Raw genomic sequence first — 13,967 nt, forward strand, 5'->3', positions numbered from 1 at the left:
GATTGTGATTTGGGGTATTTGAAATCGACAGCTGTGAGGTGGCCATTTGGTGTCCTTGCTATTCTAAGAATCTAAAGAGTCCAACTTCAATTTTTTTTTTTTTAAATTGGTTTATAAACCGGTTAATTGATAACTGAAGCGATAATTCGGTTCGGTTAATAAGCGATTTAAAGGATAATCCGGTTTGGTTTTGGTTCAGATTATCCTTTAAACCGAAAAACCGATTTGGTTTAAAAAGTGTCCGATCTGATTCGGTTAACAGATTCCACACCCCTAGGTCCCCCTAGCGGACGAGTTTTAGTCTTGTGAGGGTTTACAGCGATGTTACCCACAAATATCCTACAAAACCTAACTAATACACCGTGAAGCACACCAAAAATTAAAACAATAGTTTCCAGATTAATCCATAGAAATGTCTTAGAAATTGCATACACGCACAGCAAAGAAAATAATCAAACATCACTTCAATTCCAAGAATATCCTAAACATCAATTTCACCTTTGCTCTCAACTCTCTAATCATCCATCAATCCACAGTCTGTCGATCCTAACACCAGAAATAATTTCATATGCAACATCCATAGACTTAAACTTGATCCCATTAATTATGAAATAAGAGTAAAACTCTATAAGGACAAACTCAATATGCCTATCTTTCAAACCGCTCTCCACTAATGTAGAACAATCACACAAGTTTAGATCAGTAGGACTTTATTAATCTTATAATGTTTAGGCTAAGATATTGGGTTATAAAAGAACGAAAAAGAATCAAACAAAATAAAAGGATAATCTCACTTGTTCGTTACATAAACACTCCAAGCATATCACATTCTCTCCAAACATCCCAAACCTTTGCTGCATCTCTCTTCCTAACCACATTTGCATTTACACACTTTCCATACTTCCTTGATTTATTCATTTTTTATCATTTGCCTCAATAGCCTCAAAAAAATTTGTTAGAGATCAAACTTCAAAGGGATCGATGGTTTTAACCCTTTTTTTTTTAGTATTTTTTTGTTGATTATTATTTATTTTCCTTTAAAAAAAGAGTGGATATTTACCATAGCAGGTTGATTAGGAAGAAGATGATATATGAGGTCCATTTTATTGTTGAAAGTTTTAAAGAAGTTGTCACATATATTGCCTTTTGTGACTCGACAACCGAAAGCAAACCATAAATTTGATCATTCTGGGGATGATAATATACTCTTTAATTTAATATATTTGACGGTTCTAAAATCTTCAATATAGATATTTTACATTTGGAAGTCCTAAGATCTTCAATATAGATTTTGGTAAAATTTAGGTGAGAGTCTATGATGTTTGGTAGGAGAGAAAATGATCAGGGAAAATGAGAGAAAGTTGAAGAAACACACAACGAGAGAAAAATCTTACTTCTAGTAATTAAACCTAAGCCTACTGTGAAGTTACAATTTGCATGTATCCCTATTAACACCATAGCATATGTTAGAAACGTTATTAATTTGCTAAGAAAATAACGGAAAACCAACCCATCTGAAAAAAAAAAAAAAAAAAAAATTAAATATCCCTATATCAAAATGAAGTGAAATAAAAAAAGTGAAATTACTTTTTTGATTTTATGTTTTTAAATTTAAAAATAAAAATAGTTATTCTTTCTTTCATGTAAAAATAAAAATTCATTTTTTAAAATTTAAAACCGGTTTTTCTCCTTTTTATTTAAATTGTTTTATTATGTTTAGTTTTTCTTATTTTATTATTATTTTTAATATTTAAACTTTAAAATTAAACAATTTTTTTTCAATATTCCACGTAATTATTTTTTTAGTTTTTAAATTTAAAATTGAAAGATAAAACCAAAAAACTAAGGGTATCTAAGTCTTTTTATTGTTTTCATTTGAAATTAACATCTAGTGTCCCCAAATCGAACAAAGTTACTATTTAGTACCCCTACATTGTGCAAATTTGAATTAGTGTCTCTTTTGTCCCTAATTTGAACAAAGTTACTATTTATTGTATTTAGTATCCCTAAATTTTGGGAATAATATTGGATAGTTGGATAGATGAGTATTACGAGGTAAAATTTAAAAATTTAAGAAAAAGCCCCTAGGTTTGCTAATTTAATTAAATACCCTAATATATAAAATGACAAAAACACCCCCACCACTTGCAATGCCAGATTCCAGCCACCACCGTCGGAATCTGGCCAGAAAATCGTGTTACGACACAGACCAGTCGGATCTGTATCGTAACGCATCGGTATGGCCTTTTTTGGCCAGATCCACCACGGATCTGGCCGAAAAAGGTCAGATCTACGGCCTATTGTGCCCGTGACAGCTGAAAAAGGCCAAAACGACGGCCATCTTTGGCCGTCAGTGACGGCCAAAGATATGACCGTCATTTTCGGTCAACGATGGCCAAGATTTGGCCGTCGTTGACCTCAACGACGGCCAACGACGGCCAAAGAAATGGCCGTCGTTCACGGCCAGATTTAAAGGTGGAAAAGTAACCTGCCCGGCCCGGCCGCCGGCAGGTTACTTTGTTTGGCGGGCCAGGCCAACCCGCCCCCCAGCAAAGGCAGGCCGGGTTAGGCCCGCCATTTTCTCCAAAATAGTTGGCCCGCCCGGCCCGTTAGCCCTAACCCGCCGGGTTAGCCCGATTTTCCTTTTTTTTTTTTTTGTTTTTTTATTTAACTTTTCAAATAAATAATTATAAATATAATTGTTTTTAATTAACTTTTCAAATATCAATAATTCAATTCAATTTTTTTGTTTGTTAACATTTCAAATATTAATTCAATTTTGATACAATAAAATTATAATATAAGAAAAATTATTCATTTATCAAAAAATAAAATAAGAAATTATAACAATTATTGCCTCGTTAAAAACCTCACCAAGAAAAACCCAATGGGAGAAAAACTTGGTAAAGAAAAAAGAGTGCAATAATTGACAATTAATTTACAAATTACATTTTACAAAACAACTAAATTGGGGGTGGTTCACTAGGACCTCCCTCATCTGTATCATCTATATTACAAAATTGAAATGATTCTACTAAAGTATTGTCGATAACCTCGTATTGATCTTGATGGCGCGATCGTTCCCAATCTCGAAGACATGTGAGGACTTCAATCATTTTTGGAGCAAGTTTAGTCCTCCTTTCATTTAAAATCCTTCCACTTGCACTAAATGTTTGTTCGGATGAGACGGTTGAGACAGGAACAGCGAAAACATCCAAGGCAAGTCTTGATAATACCGGAAAAATACATTTTCTGGCTCTCCAATACTCTAAGATATCAAAGTGACCTGTTGAAAACATTTCGGGGGTTGCCAAATATTGTTGAAGTTCATTACTCTGCGACTCCATGGAGGACAGTATATTAGTAGTTGTTATTGTTGTTGTTGTTGATGGTGCTTCTGAAGAGGAGGTTGCGGCTGTGCTTCGGATTCAGGTCCTCTTCGGCCTATTCAGTGCATTCCAAGAGTATAAGTCTTCATTTGTTGTTTCTTCTGCTACAGCTTCTCTGGATATTTCGCCTCTTTGCGACTGCGGGTTCCCATACCTGTTTTCATATTGGAAATATACTTCGAAAAGACTATTTTTTACCTCTCCTATTTGATTGACATATGATTCGGTTTGTAAATTTTCACTTAAATTGTCAAAACCATTTTCTAAACGTGCTAATTTAATTCTAGGATCAAATATAGCACCTAAACAATAAAGAAAAGGAATGGGTTTCCAATATTTCAAAAAAAAAAATTTCATTGCCTTTATTGGTGCATGTAAAATTTCATTGTCTTTGTTTTTTGTAAATAACTCGGAAATTTTTATAATTGTATGTATTACCAATGGACTAGTAGGATAATACACACCAGAAAGTTGTAAAGTGGATTGGTAAAAACATTTGAGAAAAGAATGAAATACTTTAGCTATCTTCCAATCATTTTCTACCAAATAATGAGGACCTCTATTATTTGCTACAAAATAACTAATTATATTAGCATAAGGTAAACATGAATCAAGCATTAAATAAGTACTATTCCATCTAACAGGCATATCTAATGCAAAAGTTCTAGGAGACATATTTGATTTTATACAAGCTTCTTGAAATTCAGCATTTCTTTTATTACTATCAGTAATCCAAGCTAAAGATTCCCTAATTCTATCAATATTTTTTTTTAATTGTTTTCATACCACTTTTCACAATTAAATTAATAACATGACATGCACAACATTGGTGAAAAAACTTCAAATTGTTATATAAAGGATAATTAGTTTGAAAAAAATATATAGCTTTACTATTAGAACTTGTATTATCTAAAGTTAAACTTATCACTTTATCAATAATATCATAATCTTCTAAAACTTCAATAATTTTATTATAGATTTCTAAACCACCCAGATCTGGCCTTTTCCGGCCGGATCCATGGTGGATCTGGCCGGAAAAGGCCAGATCGATGAACTTCCGGCCATTTCTGGTCAGCAAGTAGACCGTTGTACAGATTCCGGCAACCATTGACGGTGATTGCAGGAATCTAGCAAGTATGGGTTACGGGGGTGTTTTTGATAATTTTTAAACTTTTTTTTCAGGGTGTATTTGATGAAATTAATAACCTTATGAGGTCTAAAAGTAATTAAAAGAACAGGGTAATATTTCTGGAATAATGTGCCAAATATTATTTGGAGAATAGGATTAGGAATATGGATAAAAATAATAATCTAAATGTGCCCTTAATATATTTACTACTTTGACCATGTGACAAATGTCATATATCAACTTTTATAAAAGACAAAATAAGGGTGTATTAATCATTATACCCAAGATTTTATGTAGAATTTTTCTCAAATATTTGTCAATCATAAGGGTATAAATTTTTTATTTCGAAAACTATGGGTTTTCTGGTTCGGTCACTAAACTTCAGGGGTTTACAGAAAGCCTCAGCTAAAGTGAGTGAACCTACGTACTGTGAGTCTGTGAGGGAGCACCACATTTGTTTTACCTCATTCCACTTTAATACAAAAAACAAAACACCATTTCACTTATTTAAGCCACATTTTTTATTTTAAAGTTTTTTAATTTAATGTTAACAGGGATTTTGCAACTGTTCAGGACAATAATGTTGCAATTTGTCAGGACAATAAACTAACAAGTCTGAATTTTTAACAGATTTTTTACTTTCGTTTTATTCTTCGTTTGATTTGTGTGTCTACCAGAATTGTTTATAAATGAGTAACTAATTTTAATTTCTTAAATTTACCCGCAATCAAGAGTGGATGCAGCAAATTTATATTGAGGGTCCATGTTCATATAATCAAATAAAAATAATATTAGATAATGGAATTGATGTGAGCTGTGCTTTTGATGTGTCAAATGTGACTGGATCTTATTCTTTATAAATTATAAGAGTTAAGAGCCACGAATGTGATGATAGTCCTCTTGCCACAATAATTTATGTATAGCCTACAAATGGAACATATTACAAATGTCAAATGTCGAATCCCATAATACCATATACAATAAATGAATTATTATTATTTTGGAAAACTAGCCAACTTCAAGTTATTATTTTTTTTTTTTCCAATTGGAAGTACCCAAGCTAACTTATACACATTTCAATTAATTTCTTAAGACTTTAAAGTTAACAATCGGATAAACTTCTAGTGACCCGTCTTATTAGGGGTTGAGGTAAACGAACTCAACATCTTGAATAATATATTCAAAAATTTTAATTGATCGTTCAATCACCAAATGATGGTTTTTAGAAAAGAAAAATATAACAAGGAAAAATGAAATTCGGTAATGTTATATTGTAATTGGCTAACAATATTAAGGATCATAGAATGTTAAAAAGATTATAGCTAAATAGTAAGAAAAATGGAATCCATGTTTTCAAGCCAAACCTTAAATCTTCGTAAAGGAAGGAAAATATATGATACATATTAGAGCTGCCAAAAAAAAAAAAAAAAAAAAACAAACAAACTGAACCGAACATGAAAATCGGTTTTTTGGATTGTTTCGATTTTCAAAAATAACTAACCGAATTTTTGATTTGACTAACGGTTTAAGGGTAATGTTAAACCTGTTAACTGAAAACCAGTTTTGAAAAAAAAATATATTATCTCTGCTTTTTCCCCCCACTTTTTCTTGGGTATGCAGACTCCAATCTGCTTCTCCTGCACATTTTCTTAGGTCTACTTCTCCACTCAATTATTGTTCTTTTCGTCTCTTCTTCTTTCACTGCTTCCTCTTTCTTTTCAAGACTTTTGTTTTTCTTTATCGTCTTTTTCTCATCCTCTCCTTCACCAATTTCCTTTTTCCTTTTCGTCTTTTCCTCTTCCTGCCCTTCTCCACTTTTCCTTTTCATTTTTGTCTTCTTGCCCTTTCACTTTCCTGTTTCTTTTTCTTTATCGTCTTTTTCTCTTCCTCTCCTTCACCAACTTCCTTTTCCTTTTTCGTCTTTTTCTCTTCCTCTCCTTCTCCACTTTTCCTTTCCTTTTTGGTCTTCTTCTCCTTTCACTTTCACTTTCCTGTTTCTTTTTCTTTTTCGTCTTCTCTATTTCTTCTCCTTCATTACTTTTCTGTTTGGATTTAGATAAGAAGCGAGAAGAGAACGCCATGATTGGCCTTCAACATTCTTATTCTTCGATAGTTTGGTATATTTTTAGTTTTAGAGTTTGTTTAAAAGCTCTGCATTTGCATTTTTATTTATGAGATGTCTCAATCTGTGAGATTGATTCTGTGCATCTCAAGTGTTGGTTTGTTTGTTATGTAAGCATTGAATTGTGATTTGGGGTATTTGAAATCGACGGCTGTGAAATGGCCATTTGGTGTCCTTGCTATTCTAAGAATCTAAAGAGTCCAGCTTCAACTTTTTGTAAAATCGGTTTATAAACCGGTTAACCGATAACTGAAGAAATAATTCGGTTATGTTAATAAGCGATTCAAAGGATAATTCGGTTTGGATTATCCTTAGAACCGAAAGACCGGTTCGGTTAAAAAGGTGTGCAATCCAGTTCGGTTAACCGGATTTCCACACCCCTATGTCCCCTTAGTGGATGAGTTTTAGTCTTGTGAGGGTTTACAGCGATGTTACCCACAAATATCCTACAAAACCTATCTAACTCATCTTGAAGCACACCGAAAATTAAAACAATAGTTTCCAGATTAATCCATACAAATGTCTTAGAAATTGCATACACACATAGCAAAGAAAATAATCAAACATCACTTCAATTCTAAGAACATCCTAAATATTAATTTCACCTTTGCTCTCAACTCTCTAATCATTCATCAATCCATAGTCTGTCGATCCTAACACCAGAAATAATTTCATATGCAACATCTATAGACATAAACTTGATCCCATTAATTATGAAATAAAAGTAAAACTCTATAAGGACAAACTCAATATGCCTATCTTTCAAACCACTCTCCACTAATGTAGAACAATCACACAACTTTAGATCAGTAGGACTCTATTAATCTTATAATGTTTAGGCTAGGGTATTGAGTTATAAAAGAACGAAAAAAAAAATCAAACAAAATAAAAGGATTAGTCTCACTTGTTCATTACATAAACACTCCAAGCATATCACATTCTCTCTAAACATCCCAAAACTTTGCAGCATCTCTCTTCCTAACCACATTTGCATTTACACACTTTCCATTCTTCCTTGATTTATTCATTTTTTATCATTTGCCTCAATAGCCTCAAAAAATTTTGTTAGAGATCAAACTTCAAAGGAGAGAGATACACTACCTTCTTTCACAGTTCATCAAGAAATTACTCATGAAATCAGGTATGTATTACATCTTTCATAAATAGTGAAAACTCATCAAGTTTCAGATTATAAGATTTATGTTTATGTGATTTAGGGTATATAAATATAATTATATTATTGATTCTTTACTATTGATGAAATTGTAATTAAGTTTTACATGACTGCCACTTCCTCGATTCCTCCTCCTTTGCTTGTAAAGATAAATTTCAAACTGAAGCCGCTTTCTTTTTCTTCTCATCCTTCGCTCATTTATTCTGCATTTGTGTCATCTTTCAAAATTCAACTACTTAAACTGCCACTATTGATCCTATCGAAAGTATACTATTGATCCTATCAAAGGTACATTCTCTTACTTCTTTTAAGCAATATAATAATAATAAATTAATAAAAACACTTAGGAGAAAGTGATTCTCAAAAGTGCTTTTTGATTGCTGAGCAAGCTTAGTTAGCTGCATATCAAGAAACTGTTCCTTTTTTTAACCCCTTTTTTTTAGTATTTTTTTGTTGATTATTTATTTATTTTCCTTTAAAAAAAGAGTAGATATTTACCATAGCAGGTTGATTGGGAAGAAGATGATATATGAGGTCCATTTTATTGTTGAAAGTTTTAAAGAAGTTGCCACATATATTGCCCTGCATGACTTGACAACCGAAAGCAAACCATAAATTTGATCATTCTGGAGATAATAATATACTCTTTAATTTAATATATTTGACGGTTCTAAAATCTTCAATATAGATATTTTACATTTGGAAGTCCTAAGATCTTCAATATAGATTTTGGTAAAATTTAGGTGAGAGTCTATGATGTTTGGTAGGAGAGAAAATGATTAGGGAAAATGAGAGAAAGTTGAAGAAACACACAACGAGAGAAAAATGTTACTTCTATTAATTAAACCTAAGTCTACTGTGAAGTTACAATTTGCATGTACCCCTATTAACACCATAGCATATGCTAGAAACGTTATTAATTTGCTAAGAATATATATATATATCAAAATGAAGTGAAATAAAAAAAGTGAAATTACTTTTTTTACTTTATGTTTTTAATTTATTTTTAGTTTTTAAATCTAAAAATAAAAATAGTTGTTCTTTCCTTCATGTAAAAATAAAAATTCATTTTTTAAAATTTAAAACCGGTTTTTCTCCTTTTTACTTAAATTGTTTTATTATGTTTAGTTTTTCTTATTTTATTATTATTTTTAATATTTAAAATTTAAAAGTAAACAATTTTTGTTAAATATTTCACTTAATTATTTTTTTAGTTTTTAAATTTAAAATTGAAAGACTAAAACCAAAAAACTACGGGTATCTAAGTCTTTTTATTGTCTTCATTTAAAATTAACATCTAGTGTCCCTAAATCGAACAAAGTTACTATTTAGTACCCCTAAATTGTGCAAATTGGAATTAGTGTCCGTTTTGTCCCTAATTTGATTGAAGTTACTATTTAGTAACCCTGAATTGAACAAATTTTTTTATTTCTTAAAAAAGTTGTACCTAAATTGATAATATTCCTCCCTATAAATATAATTAACAAATTACAGCGACCAAAATGATGGGACAATAACAATTTCCTTCAGTAACACTTTAATCAAGTGTAGTTTTTAAATAATTTTGGTCCCTGAGATTTGCTTAAGTAACAATTTCATCATGAGATTTCCTAAAATCTAAAGATGGATTGGATTGGATTGATTTTTGTGGATAATGGATTGGATTAGGGATTATCCAATCCATAAATTTTAATATGTATGTTTAATCTAATTTTTGTATTTTAAGCTAAGTAATTAGTCAAAATACAAATTTTCCTTCATAGTAATTTGTATTTTAATAAGTATTTAAAAATATATTCTGATAATATTAATTATTAACAGCTATCGGGCAATTACTATCGTTGACCAATACTCAACCACCGTTGACCGATGGTCAAAAGCAGCACATTGGCACCACCTTTCGCCTAGTGTAGATCAGACTTCTCTGATCTATAGGAATCTGGTTTAATCACTGGATTTCGATACTTATTTTGGTCGTAGAAGGTGTTGAAATATTCCATCACCTTTTGTGGCCAAAATTGATGCCATAATCGGATTCCTATAAATCAGTTTGTTTCGATCTTAATGGAACTAGATTTGTTGCTAGTGGGCCACCTTTGACCTGCATTGACCGCTAGTCAACGATGGTTGAACTATCGTTGACTGGCAGTTTACCATGGCTAATGAAGCCAAAAACCATTGTTATTTCAAATTTTTTTAATTTATAAAAAAATTATGATGAATTGAATATTGAATATCTAGGATGCGTTTGTTTTAGTATTTTGAATAGTATTTTTGATAAAATAAGAGTTGGATAATAATAACGAGGTAGGATTTGAAAATTAACAAAAACACTCCCTAGGTTTGTTAATTTACTAAACATCTCTATAATAAAAAACATTAAAAATGATAAAAACACCCCCATCCACCCATTCAATACTGGCAGTCTGCCACCACTGCCGAAGGGTGGCCAGAGTCATCGCATCGACGTACGACCGACTAGATTTGGCCAGTCGTGCATCGACTATATATATATATTTTTTATACACATATTTTTATCTTGTAAGTCTTTGATTTCTTTATGACAGTGTTCAAGTAATTCTTTATTCATTTGCATGGGTCTAGTTTTTGTTGGTGATAATCCTAGGATTATACTATTTTATCCATGCTTTTTGGCTGGATTTTGGATACTTCTTCTTAAATTTGTGCCTGAATTGCAACTTAATTTCATATATTTTACGTTTCAGGCCAAAACGTGCAGTTAGAGCAAAACAAAGCAGAATCGAGTTTCTGGACCCAGAATCAAATGAATTTTAGAAATCGGGAAAATTTTGATTTGAATTGGAAGCACTATGAAGCTTGTTCCTATTGGGGATCACTAAGATTGAAGATTCAAGCAAAGAAGCAAGCGAAGGAAAGTTTCGTAATTTCAAAAAAGTTTAGAAAAGTTTGCTGCAGCAAGAAAGTCTCGGGTCAGATAGTTCAATAAAATCCAACTCGATGCCATGGCGAAGTTTATTCTTCACCGCGGCAAAAACTGCAAATTTTCAATTTATTAAAACTGTGAGTTATAATTGTATTAGGGGAGTCTTAGGGTTTTAGGGTCAACTATTTAAGGAGGATTTGTTCATTTTCTAAGGGGTTCGACACTGTTTGGAGAAAAGAAGAGAGAAATTGGAGATTGGAAGCCTTTGGGTTCATCAAATAGGGAAGATTTTATTCTTTTTCCGTTTTTCTAGCACATTGAACTTTGTTCTTACCTCTTTTCTTAGGATTTGTTTTATTTTTAGTATGAACTAAGTCACTTTTGGGTTAGGATTTTGAGGTAATTGGGATTTTAATATCTAATTTATAAATTGATGTTGTTTTCACATTCTATTGGTTTGGATTATGTATTTATTCTTTTTTAATTGCAATTAATTGTTGAGCATGTTAAGACTGAGAAGTGATTCATGTATTAGCTTCTTAGAGTAAATACCATTGACTGATTGAACGCTAGAGATAGGTTCGGAGATCCATGAAATCAAATTAGGATTCAACTTAGCTTAATGGACTTGGAACTATTAACCTTCAATTTGTAGAGTGCGGAAGCTTAGTAGGGACAAGTAGCAGAATATAGCTTGAGAACGTGTATTCTATAGATTAGGATGTCCGATTTATAATCCTTGCTTGTGAACTTAGAAGGAACAGAAATCGCAGACTAAACCAGAAAGTCCTAGTGAAGTCAAAACCCTAACCGCTTTGTCTTGAATTGATATTTTCTTGAATTGTTTTTGCCTTCATTAGTTAGATTTTAAATTACGTTGTTGATTTTGTTTTAACTTTAGCTTAGTTGTCTCCTGCAAATCCAACCATTTTTCATTTACTCCAACTTGATACAAATTAGGAAAATTAGTACTTGACACGCAATCCTCGTGGGAACGATACTTTACTCATCATTCTATTACTTGTTGCGACTAGTGCACTTGCTACACATTGCCTGTTGTACAAACACGCATCAAGTTTTTGGCATCGTTGCCGAGGATTGTTTTTATGTTAATATTGAATTTTTCTTTTTTTTTTAGCTAGATTGAAGTTTAATTTTAGTTTTAATTGTTTTCTAGTTTAATTTTGCTATTTCTTTTCTGTTCGCTTGTGATCTCACAGTCTCTTTCTTTCTGTGTAGTTTATGCGAAGAGCTAGATGTCATCCAGTGGTTCTTATTGATCCAAAGATTGAAAGAACTGGAAGAAGACTTAACAGAGAGAGAAGAGAACGAGAGGCGATAGTTATTGATATGGCTGAAAATAGAACGTTAAGGGAATTCTCAGTGCCCTCGGTTGATGGTAGTGGTCCAAGTATGACTAGACCACCGGTGCAAGCCAACAATTTTGAAATAAAGCCAGCAATCATCCAAATGATCCAACAATCGATACAATTTGGGGGAGATCCAAAGGAAGACCCAAATTTACACATTGCAAACTTCTTAGAGATTTGCGACACATTCAAGGCAAATGCAGTGTCGGATGATACCATCAGGTTAAGACTATTTCCATTCTCGTTAAGAGATAAAGCAAAGGGATAGTTAATGACACTACAAGCAAGAACAATCACCACCTCGAATGAATTGGCACAAAAGTTCCTGACTAAATATTTCCCACCAGCAAAATCTGCAAGAATGAGAAACGACATCAAATCATTTCTGCAAGAAGAGAATGAGTCACTTTATGAAGCTTGGGAAAGATATAAGGAACTGTTGAGAAAGTGTCCACACCATGGTTTTCCGGTTTGGATGCAAGTCCAAACGTTTTATAATGGGTTGAAGATAAATGTGTAAACAATGGTGGATGTAGCAGCTAGAGGAGCATTGCAAAACAAGACACCTGAAGAAGCTTATGAGTTACTTGAAGTCCTAGCAAGTAACAACTATCAGAGACATAATGAGAGAATGCATTAAAAGAAGTCTATGGGTATTCATGAAGTTGATGCTTACATGGCCATTTCAATCCAACTTACAACACTTCAAAAGCATTTAGGAGGTATGCAGGTAAATTATATTCAAACACCTCAAATGACAAGTGATTTTTGTGCAGGTAACCATGCTAGCAATGAATGCCAAGAGGGGAATACCTTTGCTTCAGCTTTATCATCATCAGAACAAGTCAACTATTTGGCAAGGAATCAGAGACAACAAAACAATCCTTTCTCCAACACGTACAATCCTAGTTGTAAAAATCATCCAAATCTATCTTGGGGCAATCAGAATAATCAATGGAACCAAAGAAATGCACCAAAAAATCAAGTTGGGGTAAATCATCAACCAGGGGATCAAAGATTGTCAAAATTGGAAGATATGTTCGAGAAGTTCATGCAAGAGACCACAGGTTTCATGAGTGAGACGAGGGCAAATTTCAGAAACCAGGGGGCTTCCATTCGAAACTTAGAGGTACAAATGGGGCAAATAGCCAAAAAGCTAAATGAGCGACCACAAGGTTCCCTACCAAGTAATACAGTGACAAATCCACGAGAACAAGCAAATGCAATAACTTTACGAAGTGGAACAATTTTGGAAGGTGTTGAACAAAAAGGGAAGGATGAGAACCCACCAAGTAAAGCAAAAGAAGAATCCGATGAAGAATTCGAGGAAGAAGTATGATTGAAAAGAAGCCAACGAGTCCCAGAGAAGAAGAACCGAAGAAGGAAGAGAGGCCAAAAAAAGAAAAATTGCCATTTCATGAGATACCATCGGAGTTGGCACATCATACCCGTCTTGTTCCTTTTCCTTAGAGACTCGGAAAGAAAAATCAGGATAAGTAGTTCATGAAATTCCTTGAGGTATTTAAAAAACTACAAATTAACATTCCTTTTACAGATGCCTTGCAGCAGATGCCGAGCTACGCAAAATTCCTCAAGGAAATTCTGTCAAACAAAAGGAAGTTGGAAGAGGAGGAAACAATGATGCTTTAGAGGAGTGCAGTGCCATTCTACAAAAGAAGCTGCCACCAAAACTCAAGGATCCAAGGAGCTTCACTATCCCTTGTGTTACAGGAGATATTACATTCAATAGAGTTTTATGTGATCTAGGTGCAAACATTAATCTAATGCATTTTTCTGTTTTCAAGAGACTAGGGATTGGTGAATGAAGCCTACAACCATGTCTTTGCAACTTGTAGGTAGATCCATCAAGCATCCAAG

The 13,967-nt window shown here is 32.8% G+C and overlaps 1 non-coding gene across 1 annotated transcript; it reads right to left on the reverse strand.

Annotated features, from left to right (window-relative positions):
• Positions 1–12,447: 12,447 nt before the first annotated feature.
• LOC116124140 lies at positions 12,448–12,554 on the reverse strand. Its single transcript, XR_004127170.1, has one exon. It is a non-coding gene; the product is annotated as a small nucleolar RNA R71 (small nucleolar RNA).
• Between the last annotated feature and the right edge of the window lie 1,413 nt (positions 12,555–13,967).

This window comes from Pistacia vera, unplaced genomic scaffold, assembly GCF_008641045.1.
Source record: "Pistacia vera cultivar Batoury unplaced genomic scaffold, PisVer_v2 Contig15, whole genome shotgun sequence".
In the NCBI taxonomy this organism is placed as follows: Eukaryota; Viridiplantae; Streptophyta; class Magnoliopsida; order Sapindales; family Anacardiaceae; genus Pistacia; species Pistacia vera.